Raw genomic sequence first — 25,522 nt, forward strand, 5'->3', positions numbered from 1 at the left:
GTCGAAAAAGACAAGTCAGACAGTAACCAGGGCTTACATACATACATACCACTAAAGGAAATTTAAGGATTGTATGCTTCATGAGTAACTAAGTTGTTTCGTCCAAGGAAGTCTATAATTTTCTGGAGATCATGCTTTTTGATAACATTGGCACATTCCTGTTCTGAAACCAGAATCAGGCCTCTGTTCTTCTATTCTTCTGTTTCTGCTGTCATCAGCCTGTTGTTTTGTCTTTGGGATACTTCTTAATGAGTAGCGTTCCTGATGAAATGAATACACACACTGTCAGTGAGAGAGATACATGCTCATTCTTCATTGGCTTCAGACAGATTTGCCAGAACATAGCCAGATATAACCTGTATCTCTGTCCTGCCCCACACCGACTTTGCACACACTGCTTACTTTTAATATATGCATGGGAAGTGCTATATTGTTCTTACCATTAAAAAATATTTTCCAGTCACATTGTATGAATCTGGCCTCCATAATTACAGTGGAACCTCGGTTTCCGAGCATCTTGGAAGCTGAACGTTTCAGAACCCAAACTCCAACAACCCAGAATTGCTTCCGTTTTTGAACGCACCTTGGAAGTCGAACGGCTTCTGCTCCGTGTTTTCCAATTTTGCTCAATGGAAATTGCAGAAAGCCATTTGCACCTCAGTTGTCAAATGCTTCAGAAGTCGAACGGTCTTCCGGAACATATTATGTTCCACAACTGAGGTGCCACTGTGATGTTTGGTCAGAATTTCGTCGTGAGAATATTGATAAAAATTAACATGGCATGCTGTGCTTGGTATACACCAGTCCATATATTCCCTTTCGTGTATGGAAAAGCAGTTTATCTATACAGCTGCATCTCATCTGTAACTAAGTGAGATACACTGGTGATGCAATTATATAATAATAACAGCAGCAGCAACCAATAGCAGTAGTTCTACATAAGCTATTTTTCTGCTTGATGAAGATTTTGTATATGTTAGTATAAGTTAGTCCACTATGATCTTTGCTGGTCCTCAGGTTCCTGCTTCAAATGTATCCAAATTCCAAATATTTCCCTTCCATTGTTTCAGTAGTCCAACAAAAAAACTTTTTAAAGGGAATGTCCATCCTTGAATAACCAGAAGATTCATAGAAGCAAGGCTTTTGTCTCCCAGAAGGTGGCAGCATCCCTCTTGAAAAACAAGCAGTGATGCTCATTCTTATGATTTCTGTTCTACAGTTATTTGCCAGTGGGTCACTGATAGGTTCAAGGTCCTAATTTATTTATTCATTTATTATTTTAAAAAAGGAAAGGCGCAGATGATCAGATAATCGTACTTAGGTGATGGTCAAAAGTAATAATGATAGGACTCATTACAACTTTGAAATGTGCTTGCCTTTTCAGTGGTTCACGTGATGCTTTCATTCATCCAGATGGAAGCTGAAGGACCTTCTTGATCATTCTTTATTCGATTTCCATCACATACAGCAATCACAAGCATTAACGTTAACTAAACACCTTTCTGTTGGGTATTGAATCGCCTTTGTCACGCCTCTCATGTTTTCCCTGCATTTTCCTGCCCTGTGTCACGACAGAACTATTTACGGTAACCATTAAATAGGAATCTACATTCAACCCCCCATCTGGAAGAATGGACTAGCACTTCTGGCACTGCGTGTGAAACTTGATGAAAGTCAGCCAAATGTCCTGAAAAAGTAATAAGGAATGTGGCACTTTACCAGGAGCAGCAATATGCTAAATACGTTGCTAAGTAGACTGCAACATGCTGATGAGGTTGTCTGAAATATTCCATTTGCTTTCAAGAACTGTACAAGCTTAAATCTCTAATGTTTAAGTTGAGCCTGATTTCTGATTAATATGTCACAAAGCTTTTCCACGATTTTGCATACACTGACAGGCAACGTAGCGAAAAAGTAACTGATCAGTGAAATGCAGAGAGGGAGAGGGGGGGATCTAGTCTGCTTGGCCCCACCCATTTCTTAGTCTTTATTGCCTTTTCGTTGATGCCACCCATCTGATTCATGCTAACAAAAATAGGGCCACACTCCTTTCTTTAGGTAACAGGCTGCTGGAAAGAGTTATTTTGTAGTCCTCATCACCTGGTCACACATAACTTTATCCCGTTTCATTAAAGCCTTCTTATGATGAGCTACAAGTTAACAAAGATTTTATCTCTCCATTGACTCAAAAAACCACTCAGCTAGATTTTAGTGAGCCACAAATGTGCCTTTTACAGTAAGTGAAATGTTATGGGGAGATGGGATAAAAGAAAAAAGTCCAAAGGAGGCTAAGCTGTTATCACTCCTGGCTGTTTGTCATGCTTCTGTCACAGCAAAGTTGGGAAGTGTGTGAATGCGGTCAGCAGTTTCTGACGGAAAAGAAGCACTGCTACACTGAGGGGTCCTAATTTTACTTTTAGAGAGACGGATGATCCAATAATGTTACTTCAGTGATTGTCAAAAGCAATAACGACAGCACTTATCATAGCTCCAAAGTGTGGCTACTTCTCTACTGACATAATACCTGATGATCCATAACTGTGTTACCATCACCCCAACCCTGGCTGCAGAAAGTGGAGCAAGATACAAGGCAGAGGGGTATCTATCATCTATCTATCTATCTATCTATCTATCTATCTATCTATCGGGGTTGGACAGAAGCCTTGTGCACGTCAGAAGCCTCATGCACGTCCATTCCACTTAATACCTGTAAGGTGGTATGGTGTGAAATGGCATATCCAATATTGCTGCTTCCACCAAAAGGATGGTGTGTTGTCCATTATTCTTCTCAGCCATAAAAGACTAATGAGTGTCAATTCCTGCTTGTGCTAATGCTATTCATGTCACTTAAAAAACAAAAAAACCACACACACTCACACACTCCTCAAAATATGCTGAAGTATAGTGCAGAACCGTGTTTGCGTCTAAAAAGATCCCTGAATTCCAGAGCTGTTTCTTGCCATTCACAACCCTTCTCCCTGAGATTGTACAGTTTGATGTTGTCCTGTTCCAGGCAGCCTGACAGACCATGGCGCAAGCACTAACTGGAATAAGAGCTGTCTAGCAGAAAGTGACAGTTTCCAGGTAACAGGTGGTAAGGGATGGTCAGCACCTCGGAAAGCTCCCAGGGAAGACAGATGTTACTCTCACAATAAGGTTTCTGTATTTCTGCCATTAGCTCAGGCATTAAATCTTCTTCCAAGATGAAGCACACATGGTTATTCCTCTGGTTTGCCTTCAGGCAGCCTTGGTCAAGATGAGAACCATGGGATTCTCATTGACCCACACAAGGTATCCAAGGTCTGGGACACAATGAAGCAGAATGCATGGGATTTCACAGCCAAGGCTTAATGTGGAAACTGCCGCATACCTCAACTTCTCAGCCTAAGTACTTGTGTGTTTGTGTAGGATTCAATATCTAAGCTGCAAAGTCATTTTTCCAACATGGGAATTAATCTCTGTAAGAAGTGACATGACTTTTAAGATTGTCCCTCAGGTTGTTTTGAGACATCACTTCCAGTAGTGATGGTTGTGAGAAAGCAGCCCTCCCAACTGAAGTGATCTTCCCTGATCTTCCTGCCATGGAGCATCTGCACTACCATTGGTCTTTCATTCCAGCAGTAACCCTTCCCAGATGTTGATCCTGCAAAGTTCATGTGGACTGACAGCATCACTCCCCATTGCCCACCTGGTGGGTATTCAGCTCTCTGATTCAGAGAGTGTAAAATCTGGAAAGCACCCTTAATCACGTTGCAAATCTGAGCTCCATGGAAGACATGTCACAGACTTCTTAATTGCAAAGGTAGGAGTAACTAGACAAAAATAACTGGCAATGCTGTTTACCATTGGTCTTGAAAGGTTTCAGTTTGTGTGGTAACAGTGTTCCATTCGCAGAAAACAGGAGCAGCCAGCTAATTAATCAATTCATCAATCTTTTGCACTTAAACATAAGAGAGGGCTGTGCAAGCAATTGAACAAACAAACAAATGAGCAAACAGAAAAGAATTTAAGATCAAATAGTCCTGGATCACAAGCTGAGGCTTTTTTAATTTTATTTTATCCAAAGTTTAGAAACCTTGGATAATGATAGGCACGTTTTATCTCAGCATATTCAGACAGCATATAGAAGGGTAGCTGTGGTACTCTGCTATAACAGAGAGTTTTGTGGCACCTTAAACTCTGGCAGAAACATTATGGGTCATGCCATAATAAATTTGTTAATCTTTAAGAAGGCCCAAGAGCCTAACAAATGTATTATGGTTAATGCTAATAATAAATTTGCTTGTCTTTAAGGTGTCACAAGACCCTTGCAGCAGGACCCTTGTGGCTTGTGTGCCCATACTGTATACAGTCTTTGAATTTACACCTTTGTTTTCCTATGTACACATGAAAACTGTAATGTATGGAGTAGCTTTTAAAATTTGATCATCCCTTCATCTGCTAATGCGGAGCTGTGGTGAACTAGCTGTACTGTAAAGCAAGTAGAAGCTTCATTATACTAAACTAAAATGATTACATAAAGCAGGGTACAGATTATGAGTGAAGTTTCTAGAATTATAGAGTTGAAGGGAGGTAGGGGGCTTGTAAGCCATACTGCCCAGCCCTTGACCCCAGATCCATGCATAGAATCTGAAGCTGTGGATTCTAGGTCACTCATGCGCAGTCAATGCATCTGATCTCAGCAAGTCACACAATGTCCATGTTCATCCTGCAATACCCAAATGATCACATGGGATGGTACAGCCCCTACAAAAGATGGAGAGCAGTGTTTACCTCCATCATTGGGATCCAAAAGTGCTTAATTCTGCCTGGATTGCATTTATTGTATCTTTGGAAGTAAAGCCACAATGCGGATTTGTCCACAGCAATGTCCATTGGTTCCCGGTTCCCTGCTTATCCATCTTATGAGATCACCTTTAAATAAAGTTTCATGGCTGACACATTTAGATGGGTGACATTATTCAGACGAAACATTTTTATGTATGTATTTCCACTGGAATAAATCCCAAAGCAATCCTCTATAGATGATGCACATCAATGCAATAGAAACCGAGTAAGAGAATAGAAAATGTCCAGCTCCTTCTATAAAGCCTCTGAAATGTTTTGAATTACACGATGGGCTTGTTTGCTTGAGTTCAAATAGCAAATGATTGATAAAACCAATGAACATCTGCAACATCAAGATGCACGAATTAACAGCCTTTTTTAAAAGCACATGAGCCTAATGTAAAACGAAGAATGGCGACAAAATGTGCATGCTACATCATTTATTGTTACTGGGAAATGTTATGTATGTGTTCTATGTGCCCATTTTTCATCAATATATAATTTTTATGGCTTGGAATGTAATAGTTATGTTTTCTGCAATATTTGGTAAATGCTATGTATAAATTGCAAATCTGTATGATTTGTTAGAAAACGATCCCCTTTAGAGAATAAAATTTAAGCCTGTCATAGACTTAACTAACAGTTGCTGTGCCCCACTCCTGCTGGCTCTCCCATGAGGATATTGTCTATATCGTTGATGGAGTGCTAAAATTTCCCATTAACTTCTAAAGCAGCTCAGATTATGACATGAAGCTTACAGGCTTTTCCAGCTGCAATTCTATTCCTGAAATCCTTCAGGCCCCTGCCATCCAACAGCAAAAGTAACATTGCTTCTACCTCAAGTAGTTATTTGGAGGGGGGCAGGTGTTGCCCCAAATATAACTGGAAAAGGGTTTGTAGGGTGGGGTGGGGGTTTCTGTAGTAGAGAGGCTTTGAGTTGTGCCAGCCATTTTAAACTTACACGGTAACATAAATGGAGGTTGGAGACATGGTGCTTGTAGCTTCCGATCTTAATAGTATGCAGCACAGTGACCCACAGTTCTCACATTTCCTCACCAGTGGTCACCAACCCAGCTATTATCACAAGGGAGCAACCTGCTATGTTTCCTTCTACATCATGCATTGGAAATCCCAGGCACAGGGACCAAATGTCTCCCTACCAGCCCTTTCTATTGGGCCCTGCTTCAACTACTTTTGCTTCTTGACCTGTCCATCACTGCCCTATATGCCCCCCCATAGGGTTGCCCAAGAGGGAATGCAGCCTATGGGCAGAAAAGCAAACAAGCAAATATACACACACAACCATCTCCAGCAGTGAAATGGCATAAAATTAGTATAGAATCTGTCTGGAAGCAGCACTGTTTGCATAAGAGGCTGTTGGCTTAGCCTAGTGGCCCACCCAGTCCAGTCCAGCATCCTGCTGTCACAATGGCTAACCACATGCTCATGAGAAGGCTACAACCAAGACCTGAGCCCAACAGCACTACTGTCCCCTCCATGATCCCCAGCAACTGGTATTGCCAAGAACTAAAACCAAACTAGAAGTGTTAACTTACTTCTCCCTTGATTTGTTGCTTCCAGTTTACTAGAGACAAAAGGTGACCTCTTTGACTCAGAAAGGATGCTAAAAGATGGGCACAATCATGTGCCACAGGAAGTTTCATGAACAACAACTAGAATTTGTGCAGTTACAGCTCTTGGTATTGTCTACCATGGTTGGGATCACACAATTTGTTTAACACATTTTAATCCACCACAGGAAAATGCTATTTTGGAAAGAAAGGAGGAATCTCATTTTGTTTCCCTGTATACCCACAGACCCTCCAAGTGTCCCTGTTTTCCAGGGATGTCCCTGATTTAGAGAAGCTGTCCCGGTTTCTGATTTGATCCCAGAATGTCCCACGTTTCCTTAGAATGTCCCTATTTTAACTGGAGAAATGTTGGACTGTATGGAGTTCTCTGACCCGTGAGCCATCTGAAGGCAATTCTGTGTAGGGAAGGTTTTTAAAATGTTTAAGGTTTTTTGTAAACGTTGGAACCTGCCCAGAGTGGCTGGGGCAACCCAGTTAGATGTGTGGGGTATAAATAGTAGAATTATCATTATGGAATGGGACATCCCTATTTTCATCAGAGAAATGTTGGAGGTTGTGTACCCAAATACTGTAAAACTAAACTTTCAACGACTATTTTACTTTTTGAGTAAAGTTTTAAAATTAAAAATCCACACGCACCACCATTTTAATTATATTGCTTTTGCAGCGAGTAACTGTCATGAAGGCATTGTTTGTAAAATTTCAATCTCTCCCCCACTGCTGCACACTCCACACTTTCTATTTTCACGACATGATTTATTGTTAAGCAACACATTCTCCACCGTAGAAAAAGAAGAGGGAGGAAGGAAGAAAATAAACACCCAAACTCCAGTGACTGTATTCAAAAAATGTAATGCTTCTTATCACAAATAATTTAAAAAATGCAAGCACCCCAATTTGCAGCTAGGAGGCCCACTTGAGGGATCAGTTAAAATTTACTCCTTTATGCACATGCCAACTCTGACTTCAAAAAGACTTTATTCCCAAGGATAAACAACCCAATATTTGTGTAATATAATTAAGTGAAGGCATCTTTTAAATGTCATACCAGCTTGTGCCATGCTTTAAATTGTTATGCATCAACAGAATTTAACGAGATGGCCAAGGATCCTGCTTCCTGCGTGAATGTGATAAGCCACAAATACTGTATAGCTCTTTAATAGATTGCCAAAATAAAGCATTTTGTATGCAAATTATTCATGGAGTAGCAGAGCTAATACAGTGCCAAAATTACGCCCACTGGTCCCCTGCAATTAGCAGTTAAGTTGAAGTATCTTCAAACTGCAGAATTTCTTTCAGTGTCTCCCAATACTTAAACATCTTTTCATTTATGGAAATGCGAAAATGGAGCTTTCATTTTCTTGTTAAGGTTTTGGGTGCTTGAGCTTTACAGCAGAGAGGTAGCAATTGGCATCTAATCTGAACAATTGCACAGAGGCTCTGTCTGAATTAAACACAACGGACAGGCCTAGTAGCTTGCAAAGAGGTGGGGGACCAAGTTTTTTTTAAGTGAGTTTAGATAAGGCTATATGTATATATAAATCCCCTGCTTTTTGGTGACACAGAATAAAGCAATAGAAACAGCTGGATCTCAAGGTTTTTTAAAAAACCTGTTTTGACCCCCTCTCTCAATTCCATTTTTCATTCCTGTCATTATTTTTCTTGTCAAGGAAATATCTATCTGTTGGTAATTGCTTCTGTTTGGGAGGAAGAGTGGGGTATAAATTTAATAATTATAATACAGAAATACGGTACAGCTATACAGAGGGTTAGACACTTATTCATCACCAAATAAAGAAGACAAGAAAGACACACACTTACCCCAAAAAGTAAAATGATGCATCTTCTAATTTAAATGTATAGGTGCAAACTTAGATATAATTACTGTGGGTGGTATTCCATGCTAGTCTTAATCAGAGTAGACCCATTGAATTTAACAAAAATGACTAATCTAGACTCATTTATTTCAGTTGGTCTATTCTAAGTAGGGTTTAAGGGAAGACCAGGATAAACATGGAATGAATAAATATATATATATAATTTTTAAAATATTTAAAGGTTGCCTTTCATTGCAGAAAATAGGATAATTTACAAAACAAAAGCACTACAATACAGGCACCAGAGATCCTGAGTTCAGGAAAGCTCATTGAACAGGCTGGTCTATATGGAAGGAGGCACTCTCTCAGCCTGGTCTTAGGCTGGATATAGACATGCCATAGAAGCGATTCAGTTAAACACATTGTAAATTCATACAGGGAAATCCGGTAGGGGAAGACTGGCCTCCACAGTGCCATCTGGTGTCACAGTGTTATATAGCATATACTATGCATATAAAACACTCTTCGTCTTTTTTTAACCAATCTAGCTGAGTCCTTAAGGTGTACCGGACTTTATAAACCAGCAACAAAACCTTAAAGTAGGTTTTGTAGCAAACAGGCAGATGGTTCAAATTCTTCAGTGTGTGCAAAGGATCTAGGGGTCTTAGTAGACCACAAGCTGAACATGTCAACAGTGTGATGCAGCAGCAAAAAAAGCTAATGCTATTCTAGGCCACGTCAACAGAACTATAGTGTCCAGATCAAGGGAAGTAATAGTACCACGCTGTTCTGCCTTGGTCAGGCCACACATGGAGTACAATATGTAGTTCTGGGCACCACAATTGAAGAAGGATGTTGACAAGCTGGAATGTGCACAGAGGAGGGTGACCAAGATGATCAAGGGTCTGGAAACTAAGTCTTATGAGAAACAGTTGAGGAAATTGGGTATGTTTAATGCATGAGTTACTGTGGCCAAGGCATCTCTATCCAGGGAACAGGCATAGCTGGTGCACCAGAAAGGCAGCGAGGCCCTGAACCGCCAATGACAAAGCTGGATTAAGGAAGCACCCGCAAGCTATGAGCCTACTCCTTCAAGAGGACTGCTTGGGGTGCGGTGGTGGTAGTGGTAGTGGTAGGGAACACTGTTAGTAGGTCCCTATAGGTCAGAAGCACAACTCATGTCAATGAGGAGCTGTGCCTTCATTATTATGGGCACAACTCTGTGGCACTCCTTCCCACAAGAAGTTAGACAGCCGCCGTCCCTCCTGAGTTTCAGACACCTGGTCAAAACTGTTGCACCCTTAATGCTTCTCAGATGTTTTACATTTGGAGAGGGTGGGGAGACAGAGATTCTAATTTTTTGTTGGAAGTTTCAAATTTGGGAAATTTAATTTATGTTTTAAATTTTGTATATTGTATATTTTATTGTTATAAGGCATTTTGAGACCTCCGTGGTAGAAATTATTTACGTTCAACAAACAAAGAAATAAATTTTGCCTGCATCCTCAGGCCACAATAGCTAAAAGTGTCACAGTATGGGGTTCTAGAATCCCATTCATTGGGTTAGATATTAAGAAGCTATGAACAACCCAAAAGAGGTCTGCTGAATAGCTATTCCAGAATTGGCCAATAAAGGATTTTCTCCAGAGTTAGCCTTTTAGAATAAAATGATGCACAGTGTCCTCCATCTCTAGAAGTTTGGTTTAAAAGCTAAGCTATACCGGGCAGAAATCATTACAAAGTCCGCCATTGTGAAATCCCTGTATATTCTCATAATTTTCCTTGAAGATATTCATGTTTTCTCCTCTGCATTCACAAAGGAGGGGGGAAAATTCTTCCTGACTTGATCTGCCTTTTTCAAATGCCTGAAATCACCTATGAAACAAAGTTGTTCACAAACTGTTCAGGCATAGGGAAACATATTTTGAAAGTCATAAAAGATGAATGCTTGAAATTACTAAGCATTCTATGCTTTAAAAAATGCTCTCTCTCTGTATGTGTGTGTCATTTGTATCCCTGAGCTAAAATTAGGCCTCATAAAGGGCCTATAGAGGCTGATAGGTGAGTAGTGTAGATTCTGTTCATTTTCGGTAGTGTTAATGCAGACTATATTTTTCATTTACAATCTAATCATCAAAAGAGTATATTACATGTCAAGGGGTTGTGACAGTGATTTAAGGAGTCTATGTCAAACTGCTTGGACCTAAATGGCCTTCCTAAACTAACCTGGAGGATTTACTACCAACTAAACAAAAAATCTAATTCTGATCACAACTATTTTATAAAATTTTGTGGAATGCCATAAACAACTGTGTACACTCCAGTGAACTCCAAAAGTTGTAATAACACTCTCCAAGATTTGTATTAAATTTTTTCACTCCCAACTTTCCTGGTTTGATTTCCTGGCAAGAAGACAATGGCTAGACCCACTGCAGAATCATCAAGGCCATAACTAGATTATTTTTCCTCAAGCGCTAGGGCCATTTCACATGTAACACTTTCCCTATGTGTCTAGCTATCTACATATCTCTCATGAGCAGTGTGGACGCCCACCACTGAGGAGAAGTGGTGGCCCAAGCAATGGGAGGTCAGTCATTTCTAGTAGACAGAATGGCAAGGCAAGGCCTAACAACTTGGAAGGAGATCAAGGTGTGGGTTCAGGACAATGGACAGCGCTCCTATCCTGAGGCCAAACATCAGAGCTATCTCAGCATAGCCCTGGAGCAACTAGCTGCATTTTACAAGAAAGCTAGGTAGTCGTTACATGGAGATCCTACCCCTTGAGAGCCGACTTCAAGAGCTGGAGCCTTTTCCCTGCAGCATTGCTTCATTGGAAGCAACTGGGTTTCCAGTTGTGGGATTCTTTTCCTCAGGGCTCTCTTGATTCCCAGGAAGTCTGTTAATGAGCTACCAGAGTCTGGCAGCAGAAGTCTCATCTCTGGGGAGGGGAGGAAGGCTGGCTCTGATGCCCACAGACCCACACTGTTCCTCAGAGTTGCAGTTGCCATACAGCTCTGCCTCAGCAGCAACTGCACAGAATGCACTGGTACCTCTTGCTTGGGAAAAGCGTCAGACAAGTCAGGCAGGAAGGGCAATCCTCCGGAAAAACAATCTCTCAAATGAGCTGTTGAAGGCATTTTACCATTGTACAGTTGAGAGTGTATTAACTTATGGTCTCTGTGTGTGGTTTGGGAGCTGCACGGTCAGGGGAAAAACAATGCTGTCCAGGGTTGTAAAGACTGCAGAGAGAATAACTGGGTGCACTCTTCCCACCTTGGATCAAATCTATGCTTCCAGATGCCATAAGACGGCTGCAGAGATAGCGCAGGATAGCGCACATCCCGGAAATGGTATCGTATCGTAAAAGAGGCATTCAGGGCAGAGCAAGAGGGAGATGCCTCCCCTCGTTCGCTACCGCATATCCCACACTCTCAAGCTTGTCCCCCCCCCCGGCAAAGCACAAGAAGATTAGGTAGGCAAATATGGGGGATTTAGAGAGGTGGAAGCGCAGTCTATGGAAGTTTCCAACACCAACTGGGAAATGAAGACACAACACCAAGCTGAACATCCCAGACCCAGATCTCTCACTGTCGGAGCCCTCTCCCATTGGCTGGAAGAAGAGTCCAAAAGTGGCACAGCCTTGTCCAGGTGGGCTAATGTGGCAGAGAGGCAAACAAATATGTCCTTGGGATGCTACACTTTCTACCGCATTGATCTACATGGGGGCAAATTTGACATTTATTTGTTGTTGTTTTTGTTTAGTCGTTTAGTCATGTCCGACTCTTCGTGACCCCATGGACCAGAGCACGCCAGGCACTTCTGTCTTCCACTGCCTCCCACAGTTTGGTCAAACTCATGCTGGTAGCTTCGAGAACACTATCCAACCATCTCGTCCTCTGTCGTCCCCTTCTCCTTCTCTCTTTCCCAGCATCAGGGTCTTTTCCAGGGAGTCTTCTCTTCTCATGAGGTGGCCAAAGTATTGGAGCCTCAGCTTCAGGATCTGTCCTTCCAGTGAGCACTCAGGGCTGATTTCCTTAAGAATGGATAGGTTTGAGCTTCTTGCAGTCCATGGGACTCTCAAGAGTCTCCTCCAGCACCATAATTCAAAAGCATCAATTCTTCGGCGATCAGCCTTCTTTATGGTCCAGCTCTCACTTCCATACATCACTACTGGGAAAGACATTTATTCATTTCCATTTATTAATTTCTTTCTATAAAATCTCTCAAAGTCATTTCGCAATAAATTATACAATTTTGTATATAAAAACAATTATAACGACTTTTAAAAGGGAAAAGAAAAGCAGTTTCATATGTGAAACAATTTCATATTTGGCACTGATGCAGACTTGGGTGAAGCATCAACACTGTGCATTGTGTAAATTTGTATATAACAATGTCTTGCATTTAGTGTTTGCTAATTCTTGGTGGTGGTGGAGGTGGTGGTTGTTTTTTTAAGAGTAGGATATTTTCTTTGGATAGGAGGAAGCTTGTAATAAAAACTTTCAATGGGAATAACACGAAAGAAACATAAAACACTGGAGGTGGACATCCAGTGGACATCCAGTTATGGCCTTCTAGTTTGGACACACCTTAAAAGGACCAAAGCAGAATGTTGGCCTGGAACCTCCTGCCTGCAAATGAGTAAAGCCCAATGTCATGATGCCCCAGCTCTGTAGTAGAGCTCCTTTTTAGGACTTACCCACATATGGGAGAAAAGGAACTAGTGACTCCTCTGTGAACCTGCTCACCAAACAGTGAAAGGAAGGGCTAGAATTTAGCAGAAGGGCTGTAGCTCACTCGTGGACCATCAGCTTTGGATGTGTAAGGTGCCAGGTTCAATTCTGAGCATCTCCAGTAGGACTGGGAGAAATCCCAGTCTGAAACTGGATGGACCAATGGGTCTGACTCAGTACCAGCCAGTTTCCTAGCACTTTGGGTTGCAATCCTATGTGCACATTTGCCCTGTCGAAATGAGCTTGAAAGCAATCCTGCCCCCCTCCCGCAAATATCACAACATACAGAACTCAAGCTGCACCATCTTTCATAGCGGCTGTTGTGGATGAACAAATGAAACTTCCAAATTCTGTCCCACACACCTGGACTGCCATAAGAACTGGATTGGTTCTATTGGTCAGAATCTAGCCCTGGCAGGTTGTCACTGACTTTGTGGAGGGGAAAAAAATAGCAGCCAATGAAAATCAATCTTCTGATGCTCCGTTGCTTTAAATACCAGTAGAGCAAACAAACAGCCCTAAACAATATAGCAGAAACCATATATCAATTACGCTAAATGCTCAAGCATTTTTACTTCACAGCCTGCAACATCCAAATGTAGTATTCTCACCCACTGCAATGAGATGATAATGGTCCTGTATTGTTCTAAGACATCTGGCAGCTAGATAAGAGCTGCCTGGTCTTAGATGATAATGGAAGTGGGCAGACTTAACATTGTGATTTGAAAATTTCTTGGGTCTCAGAAAAATGTTCTATTAAGCCCACTGACCCCAATTGAATATTAATTAGCTAATTAACGGATTTATTGTTCCACGCAATTTCTGGAGAGGCATTTTTTTTTTTGGAGTGCCATTATTTTTAAAAAATTATTTTTTGCATTGTGTATAATTGAATCTTTGCAGCTGCCAGCATCTTCTGCATGATTTGGCAAAAAACCAAAAACAGAAAGAAAATGCATGTGTGTGTGTGTGTGTGGAACCCACAAACATTTCTAACCCTTCTGGTAAATGTTTGGGAGGAAGGGAGAGAAAGCAGGGGAGGTAGCTGATTTAACTCTTCAGTTAACTTTTTTAAAAAAGCTTTATTTTAAAATTAGTATAATCTCTCCCCCCACCCCCACTCAACACTCTGTTATTATGATTGGCTGTTTGGGGGTTTTATTTTAGCCCAAGGTAACTATGGAGAGCATTCATTAACCCTAGTAAAGACAGACAAGTGAGTGTTTCTTGTTCATTTTTAAAAATAATTTCATCTTATTATAATGTCCCCATAATAACTCACTGCTGTTTCCTGTTTGTTAAACAGTGTTTAGTAGTGCCCACATTAAGGGCTATGGATATCTAAGTACCTTGGTAACATTTGTTTCACCTGCAGGCAAGTACTGTTTTGTGATAAGTGATCAATTTCCTACAGTGTCAGGTGCAGGTCTTGGGTAAAACATTCTCCCTGGGCACCCTCTCCCTTAGTGAGTCTACCTCCTCATAGCAGTAGGTACAGGGGGCTGTTGTCAGTCGCCCCCCTGCTGGAGTGTGAGCCCCTATAAGTTGCCCAACCATGACAACCATTGGTGGCAGTCCTGGTTTCTGCATGGGAACCACACAGGAAAACAATAAAGGAGACTCACAATAGGCTTAAGGCATGGAAGGAAAAGGCAAAAAAGTCTAGGAGCCAGCATCTTTCTGTAGCAAGCTGCTCATGCATTCAGATCATTAGAGGAAGCCCTTCCCCATGTTTTGTCTCTAGAAGTATATCATATACATCACAAATTTGCAGAAAGAGAGGACCTTTTATGTGCTGGCACTCTGATGGTGGAACGTCCTTCCAAGGTATATACACCTACATAGTACCCACACTGTGTTGAAGCAATGATTCTTCAACATCAACTTCGATGGACTGGTCATGTTTGTACAGATGCCTGATTATCGTCTTCCAAAGCAACTACCCTATTCTGAACTTAAAAATGGAAAGTGTAATGCTGGTGGTCAACAAAAGAGGTTTAAAGACTCCCTCAAGGCAAATCTTTAAAAATGGAGTACAAACACCGACAACTGGGAAACACTGGCTTGCGAGCGCTCCAATTGGAGAACAGCCTTTACCAAAGGTGTCATGGGCTTTGAAGACGCTCAAACTCAGGATGAAAGGGGAAGAGGAAGTGTGCTAAGCATGCTAAGAGGAAGGTATGCTTGGCAAACCCTCACCATGATCAACTCTTGCCCAGAAACCTATGTCCCCACTATGAAAGGACGTGTGGATCCAGAATTGGCCTCCACAGTCACAGACCCACTGTTAAAACTGTGTTTATGGAAGACAATCTTACTCGGCTACAAGTGATCGCCAAAGTATTTAGAAGACCCACAGTGTATTCATTTTGGCACCAGGGTAAAATCTTTATTAACTGAGGCCTATTATTACATTTTTACCTTCCTTAGAGCAATGGCCTATTTCTGACACACTCGTTCTCCCGGTCATCTGGGGACCTATCATCATAGGAGTTGACACAGCTATAATGACTTCAAAGGCATCACATAACTTCATAAGTAGCGTTTTGAAGCTGAGGACTGAGCCCATGCTTTCCATACACAGGTCCCAGATTGCGCCCCCACACCTCACCTATTTGAAACTCTTGAGAGCCACTGTCAGTTACTGAGCTAGATGAAGCAGTGATCTGACTTGGGGAAAAGGCAACAGTGTTCCCCTAGAATACTGGCTTGCTTGAGGCAACCTACTGAAATTTTGCACAGGCAAGATGTGAACAAAATAATAAAAAAAATTCCTTCCAGTAGCACCTTAGAGACCAACTAAGTTGGGTATTGGTATGAGCTTTCGTGTGCATGCACACTTCTTCAGATACCTCAGGCATCTGAGGTATTTATTTTGTTTTGACTACGGCAGACCAGCACGGCTACCTACTTGTAACAAGATTTGAACAGGGAGACTTTGAGGTTCACAGCTCAGGAACACTGGCTTTCAAATATGCAAAAATATTGTTATATGCTTCTCGCTTCTCTGAATGTGAGAAATTATAGGGCCAGTACTACTAGGATTTGGCTTCCTTTTGGGGAAGATTCACTGGAGACTTATGAAATTATTCAAGTAAAACATAGGCAGAAGGAATCATGTAACAGACCCACTGCCTCCCCACCATATCTTTCCTGAGATGTGCCTATGTCCCAGGGTGCCTTTGGATCTTATAACAAGCTCTCTTTTTGTCTCTTCAAAAGCTGCAGTGAAGAGAAGAGAAGTTTGGGGGTGGGCCTCTATGGTTAAGCCCAAGACATTTCACTGCTTGAAGCAGAGCAGCAAACATCCATAACTAAACAACAAGAGAGGTCAGAGCTGCCATAACTAACCAGCAATGTGCTTTTAGTCTATGACACTCCCCAAACCAGTTGGTTGTGGCAATTACTTCACTCTACCTAATGGTAGGGAACTCTCCCCAGTGACACCTCAGTGTGTTCATCTCCTGTGAGAGGGCAGGGTGAGAGGAGGCTGCTCCTGATCTCTGCTCTTGGACTGAAGAGTTGAGGACTTGCCTATCTCACCCTTATCTCTACTGTAGATCAACTACCATTCTTTAAACCCATTTCTCCAATGATGCTGTTACTGCTCAGTTTATTCCCTCACAATGTCTTCCTGACCATAGTCCTCCTCCTTTATTTTGTGTTCTCTGCTCACCCCACACCCCACACTGCTTTCAACTCTCACCCTCACCTCAATTAAGCCAAGTCCCCAAGGCCTAATTGAAAACTACTGGGATGGGTAGGGAGAGAATCTGTTCCCTGTCTCACCATATGCAGCTTCTTTCATACAGAGACTCTTAAGACCACTTGCCCACAGCTGGGGATGGGAAATTACCTTCCTGAAGTGGCCCTCACATTCCATAGCTCAACCACTAGCTCCTACTGAGGAGATATCCTCAGCCACTAACAAGCAATTTCCTTAATGAAGGATACATAGGAACATTGGAGGACGCATCATATTAAGTCAGGCCATTGGTCCATCTTGTTCAGTATTGTGGCTCTTCAGAGTTTCAGGCAGAGGGCATTCCCACTCCTAGCTAGAGATGATGGGGATTGAACTGGAGACCTTTTACAAGCAAAGCAGATGCTTGGTGACAATAAAAATAACAATGTTGGTGCCAGGGGGACTTCTCCGGGGAGACAATTCTACAAACAGGTGCCACAGTTTGATAAGACCCTGTCTCTGGTTATGGATTATGCCAGCTCAACAAATGCAGACGACTTGCTTCTCTTGTGAGCAGTATATGCTCATTTAGATTTCTCACTTTACATAGCAAAATACATGGGAGTAGTGATCAATATCCCTCCCCAAATTTCTATTAGCTCCCATCCTTCATTTAATAATCCAATAATGGAATTGACCTTCTACTGTAATATAATTGCTAGGATCATTTTATAAAGAAACAATTTAAATAAGTTTTTCCCCCCTCAGGAAAAAAAAGGGAAAGCCTTTCTGTTGGAAACTGGAAAACAAAATGTTTGATTGAGGTCATCTTGACATCCATTAGTGTGATAAATGAAGTGGAATTCAAGGTTTTTCTATTATCAAGCTTCATTTTCGTTTGTTCAGTTCCGGATTCCCTCTCTCTCCCATTTTTTAAACAACATTGCCTCAGACTCAAGGCTGATTACAGTAATTATATTTTTTACTCATAATAATACAAATGATTCTGAGAGTTATTCACAATGTTTCAATGTCAGCACTTAGATAAATGCCCATTCTTTCATGGCGATTCCCATTTCCCCCCTCTCTCTTTATGCAGAGGGTTAGTTAGTAGCTACAATAACAGTCTAGCTGTCAGAAAACCTTGGATTTACGTGGCCAGGAACTCAACTCACAATTGTTTGGAGCTCTGCATGGCAACCAGGCCAACTGGGATACTAGATAATTTATAACTACTCCCCAATACAAGAAGAACAATTATATTGTGTGCTGTATAAAATGGCCATTATTTAGCTCAATTTTTAAAATTATTTGAACAAAATGTCTATTCTTTCCAGGGCTATTTTCTTCCCAGTTTCTAATTAGATACCCGAGGAATACAGGATGTGTAAATTTCCACAAGAAAATATATTTATGGAATTTTAATTTGCTTCTTGTGAACCTTGGCCATAAAACTTGTGAGCCTCTTCCTCAAATGCTTTTCATCTGAAAGGGAAAACGGCATAGAAATGCAATCACTTTGAAGCAGCACAATGCGCCAAAGGTAAATACGATGGTAATCTCTGGCCTATGCTCTTATAATGTGGGTATGTAATACCCTAAAAAAACCCCAGTTTAGGATCTGAGTGAACTTGGATTGGGAGATTGGGATTCGAGTCCTGCCATTTTGCTAGCCTTGCTTGCTTTAGTACCTCATGTGTAAAGGTAAAGGTAAAGAGACCCCTGACCATTAGGTCCAGTCGCGGATGACTCTGGGGTTGCTGCGCTCATCTCGCTTTATTGGCTGAGGGAGCCGGCGCATAGCTTCCGGGTCATGTGGCCAGCATGACTAAGCCGCTTCTGGCAAACCAGAGCAGCGCACGAAAACACCATTTACCTTCCCGCCAGAGTGGTACCTATTTATCTACTTGCACTTTGACGTACTTTCAAAGTGCTAGGTTGGCAGGAACAGGGACTGAGCAATGGGAGCTCACCCCGTTGCGGGGATTTAAACCGTGACCTTCTGATTGGCAAGCCCAAGAGGCTTAGTGGTTTAGACCACAGCGCCACCCATATCCCACCCCATGTGTGTGGGATAATAATAATAATAATAATAATCTTTTAGATAATCATCTGTAAAGCAGTTTTAAATAGCCCTACATAAATGAGAAATGAATAGGTGGGGTGGCCTAGCCTTTCACGGCATGAGGCAAAGCAGGAAGTAGCTGCCACTTCCGCTCCTCACCAAAGCATCCCTTACTTGGGTCATGGTGCGTATAAGATCTCTACCCTCTAACGTTTCTCTGTTTCAATTGTAGTAGTCTGATGATGTGGCTAAGCTGCTTCATGCCTGACCACTAGTCATGCAGGCTGAGACTGATGGGAACTGCAGTCCAATAACATTTGCAGGGCACCATATTGCCGATCCCTGAAATAAATATTCCATGGCTTCTTCCCCTTTGCCCTCAGCTATAGATTACGTATCCACCATCCTCAGTAAATCCTCTTGAATTGAACACGAATGAAATAAAACATATGAACTCAAAAAGATCAATGTATGTAAGATTGGTTCAGAGGGTTCATAAACCTAGGAAATGTGTTGTTTCTTAGTGTTAGAGATGGAGCCATAAATCAGAGCAGTGTTTTTGGCAAAGGTAACTAGTCTGCATAATCTATTTATTGCTAATCTCTTCTATTTCATTTGGAATTTATATTGAACTCATCACCATGGCATCCAAATGTCCACAATTACGAAATATTGCATTATCATTTTCTTTCCTAAAAAAAGGGGGGGGGGGTTAATCAGAATAAATGGCGAAAATTAATTCAAAGAAGTTTTCGTAGAAAACAGCCACTTGAAACAATTCTCCAAACAGAAAAGACACACTCTGTTGATTGGAATTTTAGCCGCAGCCGGTCCCATTCACCCACTGCTTTGTCATAGACCTGCTTTTGAAAATATCTGTCTTTTGCAAACTAATCCTCGAAGTAGTTTAACAGCATGAGAAGCATTTTCTTGTTTTCTTTCTCAGGCTGCTAGCAGCAGCGAGGGCCCCTATCCACGTGGCCACTTGGCACAGAGCGGTGAGAATCTCTCTACTTTCTAGTGCTGAGCTGCAGCAGCCTAGTCAACAATTCTGCTGGTTTCGAGGCTCAATTCAAAGTGCTGATTCTTACCTCCAAAGCAGAGATGGAGAACCTATGGTCCTCAAGATGCTACTGGGCTGCAATTCCCACCATCCCTGGCTACTGACCAGGCCAGTTGGTGCTGATGATTGCTGGGAGTCTAACCACAACCACAGACACCTTCCGTTTTGGCTTTTAAATGGCTGCTGAAAACTTTTCCATGCCACACCTCTTATTCAGGCAACGGAGAAGGTATATTTCTGCAGTTACTTGATCTCTAGTTTTAAACATTTTACATGGTTTTTATTGTATGTTTGGCTGTTGTAAACCACTTTGATAATAGTGTTATACAGTGGTACCTCGGGTTACAGACGCTTCAGGTTACAGACGCTTCAGGTTACAGACGCTTCAGGTTACAGACTCTGCTAACCCAGAAATAGTACCTCGGGTTAAGAACTTTGCTTCAGGATGATAACAGAAATCATGCGGCGGCAGCGGGAGGCCCCATTAGCTAAAGTGGTACCTCAGGTTAAGAACAGTTTCAGGTTAAGAACGGACCTCCAGAACGAATTAAGTTCTTAACCCAAGGTACCACTGTACAACTATTTTTGTAAATAAATAAAGACCTGGGGACACCTTACCCTTGCTTTAAAGCATTAAATGGCTTGGGACTCAGGTACCTGAGGGTCTAACCTTCTCCTACCTGTGCCTTCCTGTTCTCTTTGTTCAGCATCAGAGGTCCTACCCTGTATCCACCTGCCAAAGGTGGACATCGCAAGCAGGGTCTTTTCAGCTGTACTGCCAACTCTGTGAGATGCTCTTTCCAGTGAAGCCGCCACCCACCCCTCACACAGTGATTGCTAATTGGATACGTGTGTCTGACTTGCAGCTGATTGGCCAGCACAAACTGAAAATGGACTCCAGAGGGGGGTGGAGAGAGGACTGATAGTGAGAACTGATGTTTATATGGAGAATGGAGAGAGAGGAGGCGCTTGTTCTGGGTTTGTTTACTTTTTGGAGGGCACAGCCCAATCAGCCCCAAACCATAGCTGTCAACTTACAGATTTGAAAATAAGGGACCAGCAGCCTTGAAAATAAGGGACCAGCAGCCTTGAAAATAAGGGATCAGCAGCCAAAATAAGGGACCTGCAGCCTCACCTGTTCCAGGCACTCCAGTCTTCCTGTCCTCCTGCAGTCTGGTCAAACTCATGCTGGTAGCTTCGAGAACACTGTCCAACCAACTTTGTAACCAGAGGTTCAACTGAATAGAATCTGAATCACATGCACCACAAGGCCTATGCAGCCTCAACTTAAGATGGCTCCCTGGCCTGGCTTTGCACTGCAAAGTTTGCAGCAGCACGTGCAACAAAATGGCATCCAGCATTCAAAAAACCCCTCAGCTTGCATTAACTAGCCACATACACACAGCCTCCCCCCCTCGCCACAAGATCGCCAGTCACCCACCATTTTAGTCAACCAGCTCCTTTCTTTCCCCCCATAAGTCAATCGAAGGATCCTCCAAAACAAATTCAAAAGCCCCCCTCCCACAAGATCTCCTTTCCTTTTCCCCCACCATGTGCCCCCGCTCCAGACAGACCTTTTCGCCAATTCCGATCCGAGCACTCAGCACAGGTATGTTCAACTTCTGAGTCCCTCTGAGCCAAAGGCAGAAAGCCCGGCCAGCAGCCAAACAAAGCCTCAAGGAAAACCAGCGTCACCTCTCCGCTGGGAAGCTCTGAGCAAAGGTGAGTCCCCAGGCAACGCAGCCGATATGATCAGCACAAGGCATGCAAGCTCCACCCCCCAGTCGTTCTTCGACTTCTTATTGGGTGAGCAACACAGCCAAGCAACACAGTTGGAGCCTCCCTCCTCCCTGGCTGGCAGGGAGAAAGGGAGAAGAGCTGCTTCCTTTGAAATTTAAGGGACATCATTTAAGGGACATTTAAGGGACATCCATCAATAAGGGACAGCAGCGGGACATGGCGCTGGAATAAGGGACTGTCCCTTCAAATAAGGGACGCTTGACAGCTATGCCCCAAACTGAAAAAGCATCCCTACCACTTCTGTTGTCTCAGTCTCAAGGGACTATTTGGTTCTACAAGGAGCTTGGGTGAATGAAATAGCAAGTCACACAACTAGAGAGACAGTGGTGCACAACTCATCCCAAGTTGGACCAAACGTCACTTGTGCAAGCACTGCTTCATTTGGGCAAACATCTTGAAAGCCTGCAACGCAGCAAACAAAGCAATATATAACTGCATGGTTTTCCCTATTTTCAGGATGTCTTCCAGATAAACACAAGGTGAAGCTATTTACTGTTCCAATGGTATTTTTCTTTTGGTAACAAATTTATCCTAAGGCAAAATAGGAAGCTACTGGTGCAATATCTCAGAAATGTTCTCAAAGTCTGTCTCCTAAGAAATTTCAGCTCAGCTCTCATTGGAATATAGGCCTATTTTTAAAGGTGTGTGAGAGAAGATATTAATTGGTCTTATTCTGGGAAATTGGTAATGCCGCTTAAATATCACGAGAATCACCATTTCTTTTTCTTCTTTTGTATAAGTAGCTTACTGAAAAGACAAAGCCTGTAATGTCTGAGGATTGGAGAATAAATTTCAGCCTGCATTCTCTTCCTTTTCTATTTGAGAGTGCATGGTTTTTGTTTTGTTTTAAAAAAACCCTCTTTGCTTAAAAAGGACATTTCAGCCTAATATTTATATATAGAATTATATTCATGTTTCCTGTAATTTCAAGATCATCTTCGTGCTCTTTTCTCTTTTTCAGCATAGGAGTATCATTATTCAAGCCAGACCTTTCCTTTTTACAATCTATCTCCTCTCTTCACCATTTCAAGCAATAGATTCATTATTCTCTGCCTGTAATGTTAGAGTAATTTCCATGGCATCAGATTGTAATGATACAAACACTGAGTGGATGGGTAAAAGGGAAATGAGGAACAAAGCTCCTGTTCAAACAGGAATTGTTCAGTAATTAGCATTCATGGGAAGAGAAACGCAGCACATTTCATTTAGGGGGCAAACAGGAAGATTTTTTTATTTTTTATTTTTTTAAAAATTAAGGCTGCATCAGATTTGAATTGGCTCAGCCAAAACACTTTGGAGAAGTTAAATAATGAGCTCTTTTTGAACAGAAAGGAAAAATATGAGGAAGGGAGGCCATTCAAGAAAATGTAAAGAAATTACCGTCAAAAACAATCAGAAAGTGTTGGCTACTGTATCCAAAGCATAGACTGACTGGATTTATAATGGAATAAACTGGCTAGTCTCCTGAATGATATGACTTCATGGACCACATCTTCAGCTCAAGTTATTTTGGTGTGCTTCCCCTGAAATATAGGGGAGGATCTAAGTTGTGCCAGATGGGATTGAGTGTTTTGCTAGGGTCTTATATTTTGAAGCATAAGCTCTTTTTATTGTTTTGTCAAATGCATTTTAATTACGCCGTGTTTTACCCATCATGACTTATAGAATTTTATTAAACCTTTCTGCCAGGTGCCAGCAGGCAGATCATAAAGAGAATTGGGTTCTTCTAGACACTGAAGTATAAGGCTACTTTGAGGGGTGTCTCATAAATTACGTAGCACGAAACTGTAAAAATGCAATATAGGTCTTCTCACCTGAGGAATGATGCCTTATTTCCTCATTACCTCTGGAGGAGCTGTTAGCTCACTCCGTGTTTTGGGTCAATAGCATTCATAAGGTTGGGGGGAAGGCTAGTCAGAGCCGTTCGGAGGTTACATTGTATGACTTGGCAAGGATGCGCCTTCCCTGGCCTGCAAGGTAGAAACCTCCACTGTTTGAAAGACATGCACCTAAATCAGCAAGTGAAATCAGCATGCCTAAGTCTACCTTCCATGCAAATGAGTACAACTGTTCCCTAGTACTTGCCTACAACTACAGTGGGATTAGTGCAATAGATTGTAGCCTCACTCTGCTGCCAGTAACTGATCCACATTACTCAGATATGTCTGGAGCCATAGGTATGCAAGAATCTAGAGATACCTCAGGTTTGTTGAGGAGTTTGTAAGAATTTTGTGAAAGCACTTGCCACAAACGATGCTTGAGGGATTCAATTTCTATTAATTCTGGTGCGAATGCACCTGATTGGTATCCCCTGGCCTAATGTACGAATCGGAACATGTTTATTCTTTGAATTTTGAAGTGCTCTGAATTTTGTGGTACAAAATGGAGTGTATGGGGTATGGGGCTACCCAGATGACAAGGCCTCACTCTCAGCTTCCCTAATGTGATCCAAAGGAAAGCAGAGCAATATGTTTGGCACCAGCTTGGCTGCAGGAGTTGCCAGAAGGAAGCATCCAATGTGACATCTAACCAACTCCACGCCAGATTTGTGTAGGGTTTACTCCTTAGCCTTTTCTTCTCCTGAAGATATCCCACAAAGCAGGGGAGGTTTAGGACCAGAATTTTCCTTCTCCTAGATGGGCTACCTTCCCAGGTTGATGGGCCCCATCTGCCCCTCATTTCTTTCTACAGCATGTACAGAAACTGTCTTCTTGACCGTTGAGCCAACTATTAGTCTCATCCCCTCAATCCAGCAGAACCTGTCTTTGCATGCAGGGAAAGTCCCTGACTCACTGAGGGTTTGAGACCCATCGACTACCCTCACCTGGTTTAGCTGGCCAGTGGAAGGCATTCCTGGGGTGTGATCGCTGTCACCTGCTGACAGCTTCTAGGAGCCACAGGTGAGAAATGAATGCAGGGTGGGGACCAAAGGTGGGCAAACAACCCCAGAATGAGCATGATGTGTCTCCCACCAGAGGTACTACCGCTCCCCTAACACCTTATACACCTCAGAGGTAGTATATGACTCAGTATCAGAAGCTGTATCTATATGACAGAGGAGGGCTGTTGCCTTCACCTCCTGCTTGCAAACCTCCCAGCTGACCACAGTTGGAAAGAGGATGCTGCATTAGATGGACTGTAAATCAGATCAGCAGGGCTCTTTCTGCCTTCTTACTCTGGGATAGATTGGATCGTACTGCAAACAGGACACGTTATACACACAGCTTGGGGTACCTTGGGCCATTCAGATGCTGTTAGACTCCAGCTCCCATCAGTCCCAGCCTGCACATTAACAGGTCAGGGATAATGGAAGCGATAGTCCAACATCTGGGGGATCACAGGGTCCCCATTCCAGTTTAAGGATCATTTGGTGGGGTAGAGAATTTGGATAACAAGCTGCTATATCTGGCAGAGGTTTGCATAGTGAGTGCTATTCCACAGATGGGTTTGGATAAGAGAGTCCCGGCCCTCTCTGTAAAACAGGAATGAAGGAAGATTATTAGTGTGGTTTAACTCTGAACCCCTTCCGCAATCTAGCAGCCTCTCCTGATCAATTGTGTCAATAGGACTGAGGAACATTGTACAAGCAAGGAAGTATTATTAAGAAATATGAAACTGTGTGTACCTTGTCCCCCCGAGCAAAAGAAATATATCTCCTGTAATTGTCTTCTATTCAAGAACCTGGTAATTGTACACTTGTTCACTTTATGTAGGGCTAAGATTTACAGGATAAAGATGGCGGAGGAGCTAGCGTGCAGATTAAAGCAACTGGATACTGCTAGATTTATATTCCATTTGGGATGATAATGAGGTGGTTAATATAGAGATACAAGACAGTAATAAACCACAGACTTTTACGGATCTCTATGTGAATCTGAATCATTATTTGGTGACCAGGAGATCAATGATATACAAGAGCCCATGCAGTTTCCTCTCTGCT

General features: G+C 42.3%; 1 protein-coding gene across 1 annotated transcript in view; it reads right to left on the reverse strand.

Annotated features, from left to right (window-relative positions):
- Positions 1-25,522, reverse strand: part of RIC3 (RIC3 acetylcholine receptor chaperone) — a 134,994-nt gene that overhangs the window by 26,418 nt on the left and 83,054 nt on the right. The gene's annotated exons all lie outside the window — the stretch shown is intronic.

This window comes from Podarcis filfolensis (assembly GCF_964270895.1).
Source record: "Podarcis filfolensis genome assembly, chromosome: 1".
NCBI classification, from domain to species: Eukaryota; Metazoa; Chordata; class Lepidosauria; order Squamata; family Lacertidae; genus Podarcis; species Podarcis filfolensis.